The 18,068-nt window shown below is 41.4% G+C and overlaps 1 pseudogene; it reads left to right on the forward strand.

The window, feature by feature from the left end:
- Nucleotides 1–6,106: 6,106 nt before the first annotated feature.
- Nucleotides 6,107–7,462, forward strand: LOC118617330 (annotated as a pseudogene).
- The last annotated feature ends 10,606 nt before the right edge of the window (nucleotides 7,463–18,068 follow it).

The following is an 18,068-nucleotide window of genomic DNA, read 5'->3' on the forward strand; positions in this document are numbered from 1 at the left end:
AGGGTGGGTCGTGGAAGCCGGGCGAGGTGGCGGCTGGGTCCGAACAAGGGGGCCAGAGGAGGCGAGGAGCGGACGGGAAGCCGCAGAGGGTCGCCCCCCGCCCCCGCGCCGCCGGGATTGATCGGCTTTGTGTCTGGTCCTGCGCGGGGCTGCCAGCTGTCCCCAAGGCAGGAGCCCGGGGGCGGGTGGCGCGGGCCGTGGGGGCGGGGTGGGGCACGCCTGCCTTGCTCCGACTCCTCTCGCCCTCTGGAGCACAAAACTTTTGGGGTTTGCAGCCTAGAGATGGAGATGTTGGGAAAATCTGCGGCGTGGAGCGAAGCCGCCGAAGAGGCACCACGGGGAGAGGGGTTCGCGGGCTCCGCCTCGGACTCGAGGGTAAAAACAGCAATCGAGGCTCGCGGTGGAAAGCGAGTCTCAGATTTGCGCAATAGCCTTGTCCCCTTCTCCATGGAGACATTTTGCTCCTGGGAGAGCTAAGGTGTGTTGTGCGTCCTTCGCTTTTCACGTGTCAGAGTTGGAAGTTCATCGAACAGTGTGAAATATTTATCATGTTTCTTTCTAGTTACATAACTGCCGCCCGTGGAGTTTTCCACATGTCAAAACCCTACAGCTGCCCTTTGCCAGGTTTATTTTTGGCCTCCAGTGCTTTTTAAAAGAGAAACCCATTATGCATGCTCTGTCGCGTGCTTTAAAATCGACCCCCACGTATATTGCCTGTACCACAAAGGCTAAACAGGCAATTTTTGTATTTGCTCCTAGGGACCAAAATTATCTGGTGCATTTAAGATTATTAACCGGTCTTCGAAAAGGCCATTCCTAAGAAAAGAAATTGTTAGGCATTTTTTTAAAGGTAAAGTAAAGGATAGAGTTCTGTGTAGAAGACAGTTGGTTTCATGGTGTGCACACAAAGAATTGAGCTAGCTCACTGGACAAAGGCAACCAGAGTTTAGCTATGCAGAGCTGCGAGAAATGAGGCATCTCTGCTGTTTCCTTGGTGACCGTGACCGAAGCTTAGTACCCAGAAAGGAAAGTCAAAATGGCAAAAATGGCCCTGGCCGGTGTGGCTCAGTTGGTTGGTGTGTTCTTCCATGCACCAAAAGGTGGCGAGTTTGATTCTGGTCAGGGCACATACCCAGATTGTGGGTTCATTCCTTGTTCTGGGCACCTGAGGGAGAATGTTTCTCTTTCACATCAATGTTTCTCTCTCTCTTCTGTCCTTCCTCTCTAAAAACAAACAAACAAAAACAAAACCTATCAATAAATTTCTTTGTAGTGGCAAAAATGTCAGAGCATTCTGTAGTCAAGTAAGGAGAAAGGGCAGAGATTTAACAACAGACTTACTCCAGTTTTTCTGGGCAGTAATAAGATGTGATGCATCCCAAGAGAAGCTGTTGGCATCCTCTCTTCTCACTCTTGTCACAACTATGTCTTTTTTGCTCCTCCCTAAAAAAATAAAAAATAAAACACACACACACACACAAAAGACATATTTTAAAAATATTCTGTGACATCCTGTGTGAATAACTGAGTCACTCAGTTATTTATTCATCACCCAGCTAAGGTACTCGTCATATGGCTACAATGTGCTGGATGCCATTGGACAATGATGAACAAGACAGTATCTTTGCTGTTTACAAGCTCACAGTCTTGAGGAGAAAGAGTCCCATCTGGAGAGACCTCTGATACCACATGTTAAGTGCTATTGGAGAACAGAAAATAATAGCAGCAGTTTTATATTGAGTGCTTTCTCAGTGGGGGAGTCAGAATAGTGCAATATCTAATCCCCCAGCAGCTCAGGAAGGGAGAAAATGTTACCATTCTCACTTGACAGATGAGAAAACTAGGCTGAGAGATGCTAAATGGTGTAACTGTACAGAAACCCTCTTTTCTTTCATCTGGCCTGGTATTTTGGTATTTTTTTCCGTTGACTCACACTGGCCTCACCCAGCGCCTTGACACACCCACCTCCCTCTCTGTTGCTTAATCATTAAGTCCTCAGGACAGTGAGGCTATGGTCAGCCTCAACCAGGTCCTGGGTCTACTGACTTCAGAGACAGAGTTTCCATCAAACTTAAGACAATATCTTGGCCTCAGTTGTGTTTAGCTCTGGACCCAGGAAAGCAGAATGATTCCACAGAACAAACCCTTGTGAAGTTGGACAGAACAACTCCATGGTTGACATCAGGACCAGATGCAAAGATCAATTACCCATGCACTAGCACCAACCAATCAACAGAGACCACCACCCTAACTTCTTTAGTCACCATGATTAATGATTTTTTCCTTATGTAATCCATCCCTTGGGAGCCACGGGGAAGCCAGGTCTTGGAGCATGAGCTATCTGTGACTCTGGGCTTGGTGCCCCCTCCTTAATAAATCCTTACTTTCTTGGCTGTAAACACCTATTCATGTCTTATTGGGCTTTGATGAGTTCAGCAAATTGACCCCTTTAGTCCCCTTTAGTCTGGAAACAATGGTTTGTTTAAGGTCAAGGATAAGGGGATGTTCCTTTGTTGGGGCTCAGGAAACCCTTAGGATCAACTAAAGAAATAAGTGTAGCCCTGGCCGGTTTGGCTCAGCAGTTAGAGCGTCAGCCTGTGGTCCAGAGAGACCCGGGTTCAGTTCCCGCTAAGGGCACGTACCTCGGTTGCAGTTTGTCCCCGGCCCTGGTTGGTCGTGCGGGTGGCGGCCACTCGATGTGTCCCTTTCACGTCGATGTTTCTCTCTCTCTCTCTCTCTCTCTCTTCCTACCCCTCCCTCCCACTCTATCTGAACAAAAAAAAAATGTCCTCGGGTGAGGATAAAAAAAAAAAAAAAAAGACATAAAAAAAGAAATAAGTGTAAATATCATCAGCATCTTCTAGAGCAGTGATCACCAAGGTTTTCTGCTCCTCAGAATCTCCTGCAATCCTTAAATGTGATTCTCTGCTTAAAAATTATGTTAAGCTTGGTTAAGAGTGGTTGAGTGTTGACCCATGCACCAAGAGGTCACTGGTTGGATTCCTGGTCAGGACACATGCCCAGGTTGTGGGCCCAACCCCCAGTGGGGAGCATGAAGGAGGCGGCCAATCGATGTTCTCTCTCATCGATGTTTCTATCTCTCTCTCCCTCTCCTTTCCTCTCTCTCTAAAAAATCAATAAAGAAAAAATAAAAAAAATTTTTTTTTAATAATTTTTAAAAATTATGTTAAAATTCCGAGTCCCAGAAGTTTCAATCTCTTGGGCACCTGTGAAGCTGAATTTCCAATAAGCATCCTGGGTGATTCTGATGCCACTAGTCCATGGACTGGTGTTTGAAGACCTTTGCAGAAGCCATGAGAGTGAATGGATGAGAGCAATTGGGAAAAAAGTGAATATTTATCTAGAGATAAATCTCTGGACTGCATGCCTATGCTCTAACCGCTGAGCCAAACTGGCCAGGGCTAGAGATAAATCTAAGAAAATAAATATAGGAAGAGGTAGGAAAAAGACCCATACCAAAAAAAAAAAAAAAAAAAGAATCTAGACACACTCCTTACACTCATCACAAAAATTAATTCTAAATGGATCACAGACCCAGAACTATAGAAATCCTAGAAGAGCCCTGGTCAGTTTGGCTGAGTTGGTTGAACATTGTCCTATGCACCAGAAGTTGCCGGTTCCATACCGGGTCAAGGCACATGGGCTTCATCCCCAGTAGGGGGCATGCAGGAGGCCGAAGACAGACATTTCTCTCTTATAGATGTGTCTCTTTCTCCCTCTTCCTTCCTGTCTCTAAAATCAATAAAAGCATACATTTAAAAAAAAATCTTAGAACATAACAAAGGAGAAAATTTAGATAACCTTGGGTTTGATGATAACTTTTGATTTTTGTTTATTTTTAAAATTTTATTTATTTATTTATTTATTAAATCCTTACCTGAGGGTATGTTTTTATTGATATTTAGAAAGAGAGGAGGGGAGAGGGAAACAGAGAGAGAGAGAGAGAGAGAGAGAGAGAGAGAGAGAGAGAAAGATGTGAGAGAGAAACATCAATTGGCTGCCTCCCATAGGCACCCTGACTGGAGATCAAACACACAACCTAGGTATTCTAGGTATGTGCTCTGACCAGGAATAGAACCCACAAACTTTTGGTGTTTGGGATGTTGCTCCAATCAACTGAGCCACCTGGCTAGGACTTAATATTTATTTTTTAATTATAGCTGACATATACTGTATTGATTTCAGGTATGCACCATAGCGATTAGACATTTATAAAAGTGATTACCACTTTAGTACCCATCTAGCACCATACATAGTTATTACAATATCATTGGCTATATGGCAATATACCCTATGCTGTACTTTACATCCACGTGACTATTTTTATAATTGTCAGTTTGTACATCTTAATCCCTTTCACTTTTTTCCCCATCTTTTCATCCCCTTGGACTTCATTGGAATTAGAAACTGCTCTGTAGCACTGGCTGGGTGGCTCAGTTGGTTGGAGCATCATTCCATACACTGAAAGGTGGTGGGTTCAATTCCCGGTCTGGGTACATACCTAGGTTGCAGGTTCGATCCCCAGTCAGGTGCATATAGGAGGCAATCCATCAGTGTTTCTCTCTCACATCAATGTTTCTCTCTCTCTCTCTCTCTCTCTCTCTCAAATCAATAAACATATCTTTGGTGAGGATTAAAAAAACAAACAAACAAAAAACCCACTGCTTTGCAAAGGACAATTTGAAGGGAATTAGAAGACAAGGATAGACTGGGAGAAAGTATTTGCAAAACTATATCTGATAATGGACTATTATCCAAAATATACCAAAAACCCTTAAAACTTAACAATAAGAAAACAAACAACCTGATTTTAAAAGGGCCAAAGACCTTACCAAACACCTCACCAAAGAAGATGGCAAAAAAGCATATGAAAAGATGCTCCATATTATGTCATCAGGGAAATGCAAATAGAAACAATATTGAGATACCACCACATACCTATTAAAATGGCCAAAATCCAGAACACCGACAACACCAAATGCTGACGAGATGTAGAGCAAAAGCAATTCTTATTCATTGCTGGTGGGAACACAAAATGATACAGCCACTTTGGAAGGCACTTTAGTAGTTGCTTAGAAAACTAAGCATACTCTTGCCATATAATCCAGCAATTACACTCCTTGGTATTTACCCAAAGGAGTTGTAAAGTTATGTCCCTACAAAAACTCACACACAAATGTTCATAGCAGCTTTATTCTTAATTGCCAAAACTTGGAACCAACTAAGATGTCCTTCAATAGGTGAGTGGATAAGCTGTGGTACATCTAGACAATGGAACAGTATTCAGAGCTAAAAAGAAGTATGCTATCAAGCCAAGAAAAGACATGAAGGAAACTTAAATGCATGTAACTAAGTGAAAGAAACCAATCTGAAAAGGTTATATATAGTATGATTTGCCCTGGCCAGTTTGGCTCAGTGGTTGGAGCGTTGGCCTACGGTCCGGAGAGACCCGGGTTCGGTTCCTGCTAAGGGCACGCACCTCGGTTGCAGTTTGTCCCTGGCCCTGGTTGGTTGTGCGGGTGGCAGCCACTCGATGTGTCCCTTTCACATCGATGTTTCTCTCTCTCTCTCTCTCTCCCCCTTCTGCTCTATCTGAACAAAGAATGAAAAAGTGTCCTCGGGTGAGGATAAAAAAAAAAAAAAAAATTGGAAAAAAAATATAGTATGATTTCAACTATATGACATTATGGGAAACTCAAAGCTATGGAGGCAGTACAAAGATCATCGGTTGCCAGGGAACAGTGGAGAAAGAAGGGTGAATGAGCAAAGCCTAGAGGACTTTTAGGACAGTGAAACTATTCTGTATGATAGATACTAGAGTGGTGGATGCATGTCATTTTACATTTGTCCAGACCTACAGAATGTACAAAACCAATAGTGAACTCTAAGGTAAACTATGGACTGTGGGTAATGATGTGCCAATGTAGGTTCATCAGTGCAACAAACGTACCACTCTGGTGAGTGATGTTGATAATAGGGAGGCTATGCATGTATAGGGGCAGGAAGAATATGGGAAATCTTTGTACCTTCTGCATCATTTTGCTATGAACCTAAACCTGCTCTCAAAATTAAAGTCTAGGTGGCCTTCTCCTCTCCCCGCCATGGCGTGTGCTCGTCCACTAATATCCGTGTACTCTGAAAAGGGGGAATCTTCTGGCAAAAATGTCACTTTGCCTGCTGTGTTCAAGGCTCCCATTCGACCAGACATTGTGAACTTTGTTCACACCAACTTGTGCAAAAACAATAGACAGCCCTATGCTGTCAGCGAACTGGCAGGTCATCAAACCAGTGCTGAGTCTTGGGGTACTGGCAGAGCTGTGGCTCGGATTCCCAGAGTTCGAGGTGGTGGAACTCACCGTTCTGGCCAGGGTGCTTTTGGAAATATGTGTCGTGGGGGCCGCATGTTTGCACCAACCAAAACCTGGCGCCTTTGGCACCGTAGAGTGAACACAACACAGAAACGATACGCCATCTGCTCTGCCCTGGCTGCCTCGGCCTTACCAGCACTGGTCATGTCTAAAGGTCATCGAATTGAGGAAGTTCCTGAACTTCCTTTGGTGGTTGAAGATAAAGTCGAAAGTTACAAGAAAACCAAGGAGGCTGTTTTGCTTCTTAAGAAACTTAAGGCCTGGAATGATATCAAAAAAGTAAGTCTATGCCTCTCAGCGAATGAGAGCTGGCAAGGGCACAATGAGAAACCGACGTCGTATCCAGTGCAGGGGACCCTGCATTATCTATAATGAGGACAATGGTATCATCAAAGCCTTCAGAAACATCCCTGGCATTACTCTGCTTAATGTCAGCAAACTGAACATTTTGAAACTTGCTCCTGGTGGGCACATGGGCCGTTTCTGCATTTGGACTGAAAGTGCTTTCCGCAAGTTAGATAATCTGTATGGCACTTGGCGTAAAGCTGCCTCCCTCAAGAGTAACTACAACCTTCCTATGCACAAGATGCTCAATACAGACCTTAGTAGAATCTTGAAAAGCCCAGAGATACAAAGAGCCCTCCAAGCACCATGTAAGAAGATTCATCGCAGAGTGCTGAAGAAGAATCCACTGAAAAACCTGAGAATCATGTTGAAGCTAAACCCATATGCAAAGACCATGCGCCAGAACACTATTCTTCGCCAGGCCAAGAATCACAAGCTCTGGGTGGATAAAGCAGCAGTAGCATTAGAAGCCAAATCAGATGAGAAGGGAGTTCCAGTCAAGAAGCCTGTGACAGGGAAGAAAGGAAAGAAGGCTGTTGGCGTTAAGCCGAAGAAGCCTCTGGTGGGAAAAAAGGCTGCAGCTACCAAGAAACCAGTAACTGAGAAGAAGCCCACAGAAAAGAAACCCACCACAGAAGAAAAGAAGCCTGCGGCATAAACTTAAATTTGTTTATTCCATAAAGGTCAAATCACTTTGGACAGCTAATCTTGAACAAAAACATGATCAAAGGCAAAAAATAAATTAATTAATTAAAGTCTAATAACAAAATTGAAACAAACAAACAAAAGAAAACCTACAGAAAGAGTGCAAGAAAGCAGTCAAAAAGCATGATAACAAGTGCACATGGGACATTCTCAAAGATAGACCACATGATCAGACACAAACTAAATCTCTACAAGTTCAAGAAGATTGAAATCATATCAAACATCTTCTCAGATCACAATGGCATGAAACTAGAAATCAATTGCAACAAGAACATGCAAAGACATTTCAACACATGGAGGTTAAATAGCATGTTATTAAACAATGAATGGGTCACCGAGGAGATCAAGGAAGAAATTAAAAACTTCCTGTAAACCAATGAAAATGAAGACACAACAACACAAAATCTATGGGATGCAGCGAAAGCAGTTCTGAGAGGGAAGTTCATAGCACTACAGGCTTACCTCAAGAAACAAGAAAAATTTCTAATTGACTGTCTAACCTCACAACTTAAAGAATTAGAAAGCAAACAAAAAGAAAACCCCAGAGCAAGTAGAAGGAAGGAAATAGTAAAGATCAGAACAGAAATAAATGACTTAGAGACCAAAAAACAATTCAAAGGATCAATGAAACAAAGAGCTGGTTTTTCGAAAAGATAAACAAGATCGATGGACCCTTAGCTAGACCCACCAAGAAACAAAGAGAGAGAACCCAAATACACAAAATCAGAAATGAAAGAGGAGAAGTAACAACCAACACCACAGAAATGCAAAAGATCATTAACAGCTACTATGAACAACTATATGGCAACAAATTCGACAATCTAAGCGAAATGGACAAATTTCTAGAAACACACAGTCTCCCAAAACTAGACGGGGAAGACATAGAAAACTTGAACAGACCAATAACAACTAAGGCAATTGAAGAGGTAATCAAGACTCTCCCAGCAAACAAAGCCCAGGCCCAGATGGCTTCACGGGGGAGTTTTACCGAACATTCAAAACAGAACTAACACCCATTCTCCTCAAACTATTTCAAAAAATTCAAGAAGAAGGAAGACTTCCAAACACGTTCTATAAGGCCAGCATAATTCTAATTCCAAAATGAGAAAAAGACACTACAAAGAATGAAAACTACAGGCCAATATCCCTGATGAACATAGACGCCATAATCCTGAACAAAATACTAGCAAATTGGATCCAGCAATACATCAAAAAAATTATTCACCATGACCAAGTGGGATTCATTCCAGGGATGCAAGGCTGGTACAATATTCACAAATCAATAAATGTGATACACCACATAAACAAAATGAAGAATAAAAACCACATGATCATATCAATAGATGCTGAAAAAGCACTCTACAAAATCCAGCATCCATTTCTGATAAAAATGCTCAGCAATGTGGGAATAGAGGGATCATATTTCAACATAATAAAGGCCATATATGAAAGACCTACAGCCAACATCATACTCAATGGGTAGAAACTAAAAACATTTCCATTAAGAACAGGAACAAGACAGGGATGTCCACTTTCGCCACTCTTATTTAACATAGTACTGGAAGTCTTAGCCACAGCAACCAGACATGAGGAAAAAATAAAAGGGATCCAAATTGGAAAGCAGGAAGCGAAACTGTCATTATTTGCAGATGACATGATATTATACATAGAAAACCCTAAAGACTCCATCAAAAATCTACTAGACTTAATAAATGAATTTGGCAAAGTAGCAGGATACAAAATTAACGTCAAGAAATCAACGGCATTCTTGTACACCAATGATGAACTCACAGAAAGAGAAACTGAAAAAACAATTCCATTTATCATCGTGCCAAAAAAATTAAGATACCTAGGAATAAACTTAACCAAAGAAGTAAAGGACCTATTTGCAGAAAACTACAGGACATTGAAAAAAGAAATAGAGGAAGATATAAAAAAGTGGAAGCACATACCCTGTTCATGGATTGGAAGAATTAACATCATTAAAATGTGCATACTACCCAAAGCAATCTATAGATTCAATGCAATCCCCATCAAAATACCAATGACATATTTCACAGAACTGGAACAAATACTTCAAAAGTTCATATGGAACCAAAAGAGTCCCTTAATAGCCACAGCAATTTTTAAAAAGAAGGACAAAGTAGGTGGGATCACAATACCAGATATCAGGTTATACTACAAAGCGACTGTAACCAAAACAGCCTGGTACTGGCACAAGAACAGGCATATAGACCAGTGGAACAGAACTGAAAACCCAGAAATGGACCCAAGGCAATATGCTCAATTAACATTTGACAAAGGTGGCAAGAGCATACAGTGGAGTAAAGACAGCCTCTTTAATAATGGTGTTGGGAAAATTGGACAGCTACATGCAAAAAAATGAAACTAGACCATCAACTTACACCATACACAAAAATAAACTCAAAATGGATAAAAGACTTAAATGTGACCCATGAATCCATAAAAATTCTAGAAGAAAATGTAGGCAACAAAATTTCGGACATCATACGGAGCAGAATTTTCACTGATACATCACCTAAGGCAACAGAAACAAAGGAAAAAATGAACACATGGGACTACATCAAACTAAAAAGCTTCTGCACAGCAAAAGAAACAATCATCAAAATGGAAAGGCAGCCCTGGCCGGTTTGGCTCAGCGGTTTAACGAGCATTGGCCTGCAGTCCGGAGAGACCCGGGTTCGGTTCCCACTAAGGGCATGTACCTCGGTTGCAGTTTGTCCCTGGCCCTGGTTGGGTTGTGCGGGTGGCAACCACTCGATGTGTCCCTTTCACGTCGATGTTTCTCTCTCTCTCTCTCTCTCTCTCTCTCTCTCTCTCTCTCTCTCTCTCCCTTTCTCTCTCTCTCCCTCCCTCCCACTCTATCTGAACAAAATGTGGAAAAATGACCTTGGGTGAGGATTAAAAAAAACAAAAACAAAATGGAAAGGCAATCCACTGTATGGGAGAACATCATTGCCAATGATGTATCAGATAAGGGGTTAATTTCCAAAATATATAGAATGCTCATACAACTCAACAAAAGGAAGACAAAGAACCCAATTAAAAAATGGGCAGAGGAGCTGAATAGACACCTCTCCAAACAGGACATACAAATGGCCAAGAGACATAGGAAGAAACGCTCATCATCACTAATCATCAGAGAGATGCAAATTAAAACAACCATGAGGTATCACCTCACACCTGTCAGAATGGCCGCCATCAACAAATCATCAAACAACAAGTGTTGGCGAGGGTGTGGAGAAAAGGGGACTCTAGTACACTGCTGGTGGGAATGCAGACTGGTGCAGCCATTATGGAAAACAGTATGGTGTTACCTCAAAAAATTAAAAATTGAACTTCCATTTGACCCAGTGATCCCGCTTCTAGAAATATACCCTAAGAAGCCTGAAACACCAATCAGAAGAATATATGTACCCCCATATTCATAGCAGCACTATTTACAATAGCTAAGATCTGGAAACAGCCCAAATGTCCATCAGTAGACGAATGGATAAAAAAGCAGTTGTATATATACACAATGGAGTACTATGCAGCGGTAAGAAAGATCTCTTATCCTTTGAGATGACATGAAGGGACCTGGAAAGTATTATCCTAAGTGAAATAAGCCAAGCAGAAAAAGACAAATACCACATGATCTCACTTATATACGGAAAAAATGAACATAATAGTCTGAGGAATACGGTAGACCAAGAAACATGGAAGTAGGCCATAGACTGACATCCCTCAGAAGAGGGGGTGGGAAGAGATAAACCACAGAACTTATATGCATGTATGCATGACCAATGGACAAGGACAACTAAGCCGGGGACAGGGTGGAGGGGGGGTAGGGTGGGGGGTGCCAATGGGGTAAAAAAAGGAGAAATATCTGTAACAAAAAAATAAATAAAAACATTTTTTTAAAAAAGCATGAGAAGAGCCCTGAGTGGTGTTGCTCAGTAGTTAGAACATTGAACTGTGCATTGAAAGGTTGCAGGTTCGATTCCTAGTCAAGGGCACATACCTTGTGCCCTTTTGCAGGTTCGATCCCCTGCCCAGTGGAGACACATGCAGGAGGCAACCAATCGATGTGTCTCTCTCAAATCCATGTTTCTTTCTTTCCCCCTCCCTCTCTCCCTTCCATTCTCTCTAAAAATCAAAGGAAAATACCCTCTAGTGAGGATTACCACCAAAAAAAGTATGAGAGGAACTGGGAGAGAACCAGGAACCAAATGTGCAAATGTGCAGGTGTTTACAGTGTCCAGTGCTTTAAAAAAAATGGATTGAGAATTATCTCCTGCATTTAATAATTATGAGGGCATTGACCACTTAGACAATAGAAAAAGCAAGCCTTAAATCAACTTGCAGAACAAATGTAAAGACTTGTGTCTATAGTTAATAAAGTATAAAACTAGTGCACAGGATAAAAAACATAATGAGATGTTTACAAACACCAGCAGCAAGATGGTGAAAGGAATAGCAATAGTTAAACATACTGCTTCATGCATGAGGGGTTGAAGTTGGTTTCACTACTGTTCTGCCTGTAAGAATCCCTAGCCCAGGAGCACAGGACAAGTTGTAGGGAATCCCTCTAAACTCTGCTGTAGTCTCCATGATCACCCTGTCTCCCCGTCCGCCACGAGTCCTAATCACTTTCCCTCTGACACTAAAAGCGGTTTTGTCAGGCGAACATAAATGGAGACTTGGTGTTTCAGGACGTCTTACCATATTTTATCCTTCCCACCCATTCTAATTCTGAATGTGAAGTAATGTTGAGGGGGTGTCCAGGCATGTTGCCTCAAAGAAGAAAAATAGAGAAGGGCTGGGTTTAAATTGAGTGACTTCTTACAACATCTCAGATTTGGTATTTCTGTGTTGGATGGGTTATTTTTTCCCATGGGTGTGGAGAAGGTGCTGGAAAGTGTGCCCACACACTGCAATTTAGAGAGAAAAGGGGGGGGGGAGTCTTCCATTTTTAAAACCACACAATTCCCAAGATCTCTCATGTAAATTTTAAACTCCTATGAATAGAATGGATGGTCTTTAACTAATGGTATCCTCATTACCCACTTACCCCTCATCATTATTTCCCCAGATCATTTTCTGGAATAAGTCTGATTTCTACATTCCATTCTGATGTGCCCACAAGCACACTCACACTTGTGCTCAAACCACAGTTCTTTCCAGACAAATAAACCTATTCAGAGAAGCTCACCGTGTCCACAGCATGTAGCTTTTGTTACTCTCCCGAAGTGACATCTTTTTTTTTGAGTACAATGTAACAAATCAATGCTCAAAACTTTCTTCCAAGAAGGAAAAACAACTAGCCTCACCTAGTTCTAATTACTATAAGCAGGAACATTCCTTCCTTTACATTCCCTTCTCCTAAATTACTTAACATCACGAAGGCGATTCTACCACCTTAAGTAAAGTGCACCAGTAAATTAGTTATTAATGCTTTCTTTATTTTTTAAAAAGCATATTTATTATTAACTTAATAGTTTTTTTATTGAATGACAATTAGAAATTTTATAGAGAATAAGATAATATGAAAATGACTTTTAAAATGGAATTTACTGTCCGGCCGGTGTGGCTCAGTGGTTGAGTGCCGACCCATGCAGCAAGAGGTCGCTGGTTCAATTCCCAGTCAGGACACATGCCCAGGTTGTGGGCCAGATCCCCAGTGGGGGGCATGCAGGAGGTGGCCAGTTGATGTTCTCTCTCATCGATGTTTCTATCTCTCTCTCCCTCTCATTTCCTCTCTCTGTAAAATCAATTTAAAAAAAAATTTTTTTTTATCCTCACCTGAGCACATTTTTCCTCCTTTTTTTTTTTTTTTTTTGTTCAGATAGAGTGAGAGGGAGAGAGAGGAAGAAAGAGGGAAACATCGACGTGAAGGGGACACATCGAGTGGCTGCCACCTGCACGACCAACCAGGGCCAGAGACAAACTGCAACCGAGATACATGCCCTTAGTGGGAACCGAACCTGGGTCTCTCGGGACCACAGGCCGACGCTCTAACTGCTGAACCAAACTAGCCAGGGCGAAAAAAATTTTTTTAAAGAATGGGAATTTACTTGGGGTAGGAGCTAGCATTTCACAAACATTTGCCAGGGGCAAAGGATGGACAGGCACAAATGAATTACTTTACATGCTTGGAATCATAACATCTAAATGTGGAGAAAACTTAGAAGCAATTTGTTACTCCACCCCCTTCCTACATACCCCTTCCTTCATTTCAGAGTTAAGGATGATGAGGTCCAAGATGGTGAAATGACTTACTTAAGATCACACAGTAAGATGAGAAAAGAGTCTGAAATGAACACTAGTTATGTCTTTCCTGGGCAGTTTCCAAATCAGCATTTGTCTGGGAATGCATTTGCCATTTCATATATAACTTGACCCAAATTATAACTGATTTCCCCCTACAGATTCCTTGCCAAAGACAACTATACTTAATATATCTCCTTAATTGTGGAGGGAGTGAGGAGGGCAAGAACTCTCCATTGGGTTTCAGGGAGGTCTGCAGTCTAACTCAGCATCTTGGATGTGGGGTGATACAGCCCAATGAGAGGATGCTGAAAGGATTCGGGAAAGACTCCGTGATTCTTCCATTCGGTTGCTGCTCTCCAGAACTCCCCTGAAGATAATAATGACATTAAACATTAACATTTATTAAGTACTATATGCCTGGCACTGTGCAAAGCACTTACAGGCATTATCTACTAAACAGCTTTGGGAGGAAGTATTATTGACTATCTTACAGACGAGAACAAAGGCTTCAAAGCGTTAAGTCCCTGACCCAGGACCAGGCATCTATACAAATAACCAAGCTAAGGTTAAAGCCAGGTCTGTCTGATTTCCAAGACCCATGTTTCTTAACCACTGAAGTTTCTGAAAAGACGGACTCCCATGAAATGCTTTTGTCCCTTCTAGGAAGAAGAAAAAACCATCCTGAATGTTGACATTTGATCTCTATAATAGCAATGTCATATTATTTGTTTGACACTTGATGTTTTGAAAGTCTCTTCATATGCATTTTCTCTTTGAATCTCTGCAACAACCCAGTGAGGAAGCATGGGAAAGGTCGATTATGCATGTTTTAATAACCCTATCTATAACTGACAGATCTCAGTACTACTTGATAAACTCCAGATGCCAAACCAGTAGAAGAATCTCATTTCTGCATGATCAATATTTAGTTGTTCTGAGTGACCAGCTGGCTATAAATCACCCTGGGGATATGGGAAGCATGTTTTGGGAGTCTGTCTGGTTGCAAGGAGGTCTTATGTCTCTTTGGTTTTAAAGGAGACTCAGAGACTTAATAACCTGCTTACATTCACACAGGTAGTGCCCCAAAATCACCTGTCTCCAGAGACTCTGCAATCATCCATTCCCTTGCTTCAGTTATCTCCCATGTTCTAATGACTCCTTAGTCTGCATCTCTCAAGCTTAGCTCTGTCTTTTTTACTCTAAATCAGTTTTCCTTGTTTTTAGAACATCTGAACCTAGATTCACCACTCAAAATCAATGAAAATTGATTTTAAAATTAAAAGTAAAATCAAGTCTAAATTGAACTGATCTCACCACCTCTCCAACCCCACTCAATTTCTCCACTTTTCTCCTCCCTCCTTCTTTTCCATCCTTTCTGTCTTCCATCATCCAATATGAAATAAGCTCCTACTAGAGACCAGCCACTGTGCTAACAGTTGGAGACATAATTATGTGCAATCACAGATAATGTCTCATCTCATGGAGATGTATGTGGGGGAGATAGACATCAATCAGGCAAAGTAAGCATGCATAACAAGGGAGGCATTCATAAGGTGCTTACCTAGTAGATGTCAGGGAAGGCTTCTCTCAGGGGGTAACACTTAAGCTGGAATATGAAGGGACTAGGAGAAGACAGGTGGAAAGAACAGTCTATGAAAAGGGAACATCACATGAAAGATCTGGTGACAAATACTAGAGAATGAGAGTAGGCAGGTAAGGTTGTAGCAAAAGCTGGGAAGGGAGACTGATGGGGACCTTGGAGAACCCTTGCTTAAAACCTTTAGTGTCTTCCAGCAGCCTTTAGAATAAAAGCAGAATATGCAGTAGTCCCCCCCTTATTCACAGTTTTGTTTTTCACAGTTTCAGCTACCTTCTGTCTACTGTGGTTTGAAAATATTAAATGAAAAATTCCAGAAACAAGCAATTGTGTGCCTTTCTGAGTAGACTGATGAAATCTCTCGCTCTTTCTCCATTCCATTGAGAATGTGAATCATTCCCTTGTCCAGAGTAGCCAAACTGTATATGTAACCCACCTGTTTGTTAGCCACTTACCAGTCATCTGGGTTATCAGATCAACTGTCTCAGTATCACGGTGCTTGTGTTCAAGTCACCCTTATTTCACTTAATAATGGCCCCAAAGGACAAGAGTAGTGATACTGGCTGGCAGTTCAGATGTGCCAAAGAGAAGCCACAAAGTGCTTCCTTTAAGTGAAAAGGTATGTATGTATGGGGAATAAACATTGTATATATAATAGTTTGGAACTCTCCGAGGTATCAGGCATCACTGTGGGTCTTGGAACATATCCCTCATGGATAAGGGCAGACTACTCTATATCAGGGCTCCATTCCCTTTTTTTTTCATTGTGTTCCCATGGGGCCTTTGCATACACTGTTCCCTTTTTGCACTTGGACCTTAATTCTTTTTTTTTTTTCTTTAGTGTTATCTAGCATTTATTGAATATTAGTTATGTATCAGGTACTACGCTAAGCTCTTTTTCTATTACCCAGTTTATTTCCCATAACAGTCATATTAAATAAGGAAATCTATTATTTCCATGTTATAGGTGAAGTCACTGGGATAGAGGAATTGAGTAACAGGGCCAGAATCACAAGAGCTTTTGGGTGGCAGAATGTGGTTTGGAAGAGCACCTGGCTGACTCCAGACTCAGTGTGCTGTACTTATGTGCACTAACCCCTTTCACCCTATCTCATCTGTTCAAGGGCTCATCCTTCTGTTTCTGTTCAACTGCCATTTGTTTAGGAAATGTCTCTGCTCTTCCTGATTGGATGAAATCCTACTATTATCCACTTTCACTACCCCCTTTCTCTCTGGCATCATAACTGGGATTTTACACTCAATTGATCACAATCAGTAACTAGCAATAGATTGTGGACTCCAGGAAGGCAGTGTCATCTAATTTTTGGCTAGTTATTATATTATCTTTGCCTAACAAAGTGCTTTCCAGTTAGTAAATGCTCAATAAAATTTGATGACTGATGAGTGTATAGATCTGTATATCCTTGACAAGAGCGTGATTGTTCTGTATATTTTTGTAACTTAATGTCTTAGTCAGTTCAGGTGCTATAACAAAGTACCATGGATTGGGCAACATATAAACAACAGAAATTTATTTCTCATAGTCTGGAGGCTAGAAGTTCAAGATAAGGTTGCCAGCATGATTGAGTTCCAGTGAGCACCCTCTTCTGGTTGCAGAGAGCCAACTTTTCATTGTATCCTCACATGGCAGGAAGAGTAGCTAGCTCTCACCTCTTCTTATAAGGGCACTAATCCTATAATGGGGAACACAAACTTTATACTAATTTGATTAACCATGAAATGGAATTAGAATAAAATGTTCTAAGAAACTGATCAAAGGAACTCACATACTGACAGTTTCCTTATGAACATTTCATAGGCAGCAGTAGTTCCAGTTTCCCTTTTCACCAGCCTTGACCACAGCAGTATAGCAGATGCCAGTGGCTGGCCAAGTCTGCAACATCCTGTCCCTAGACATCAGCAATAAAACCCTCAGAGAGAAAAAAAATGCCAGACGCTGACACACATGAAAGATAACTTTGAAACCAGCTAAGAGCTGAAATGTGAAACTGCACATCACCAGAACTCCTTAGTTTTCCTCTTTCCATGATTCCCTCATAATACCCTTTGCCTACCCTGAGATGTTAAGATGGTTATAAAGGCATGAGCCAGCCATCTTCTCAGGTTGTTGGCACCTGAGTAAATCACTTTCCTTCCACCAGCACCTGTGTTGTGTGTTTGGCTTCATGACAGCAGGCAAAAAAACCTGAGAGTCATTTGGACCAGTTTCAATCCCATTTGTGAAGGCTTAGCCCTCATGATCTAATCACCTCCCAAAAGCACCCACCTCTAAATACAATCACATTGAGATTAGGATTTCAACATCTGGATTTTTAGAGGACACAAACATTCATTCTATAACATCCAATAATGTCTTTTTTAAGTCAATAGTACTTTTAAGCTTCAAAATCTATTTATGGCACCTCACTGCTAAGTACTCTATTTTCATGATCTCCTTTGATTCTCCATACAAAGGAAAAGTGTTGGACTGAGGTCCAATAAATTCCCCTAGGATGCCAAGCTGGTCAATTGCAGAACAAGACATGATCCCAGGTCTGTTTATATCAAAAGCCCTTACTGTACAACACTGCCATGTTACCACCACTCTTCTAACAATCTTTCCAAGGCAATCAGTCTACTCTAATATATATAAAGAAGTCATACAACTCACCAACAAAAAAACAAACAATTCAATAAAAAAATGGGGAGAGGACCTGAATAGACACACTTTTCCAAGGAAGACATACAGATGGCCAACA

This window comes from Molossus molossus, unplaced genomic scaffold (assembly GCF_014108415.1).
Source record: "Molossus molossus isolate mMolMol1 unplaced genomic scaffold, mMolMol1.p scaffold_m16_p_5, whole genome shotgun sequence".
Taxonomy (NCBI): Eukaryota; Metazoa; Chordata; class Mammalia; order Chiroptera; family Molossidae; genus Molossus; species Molossus molossus.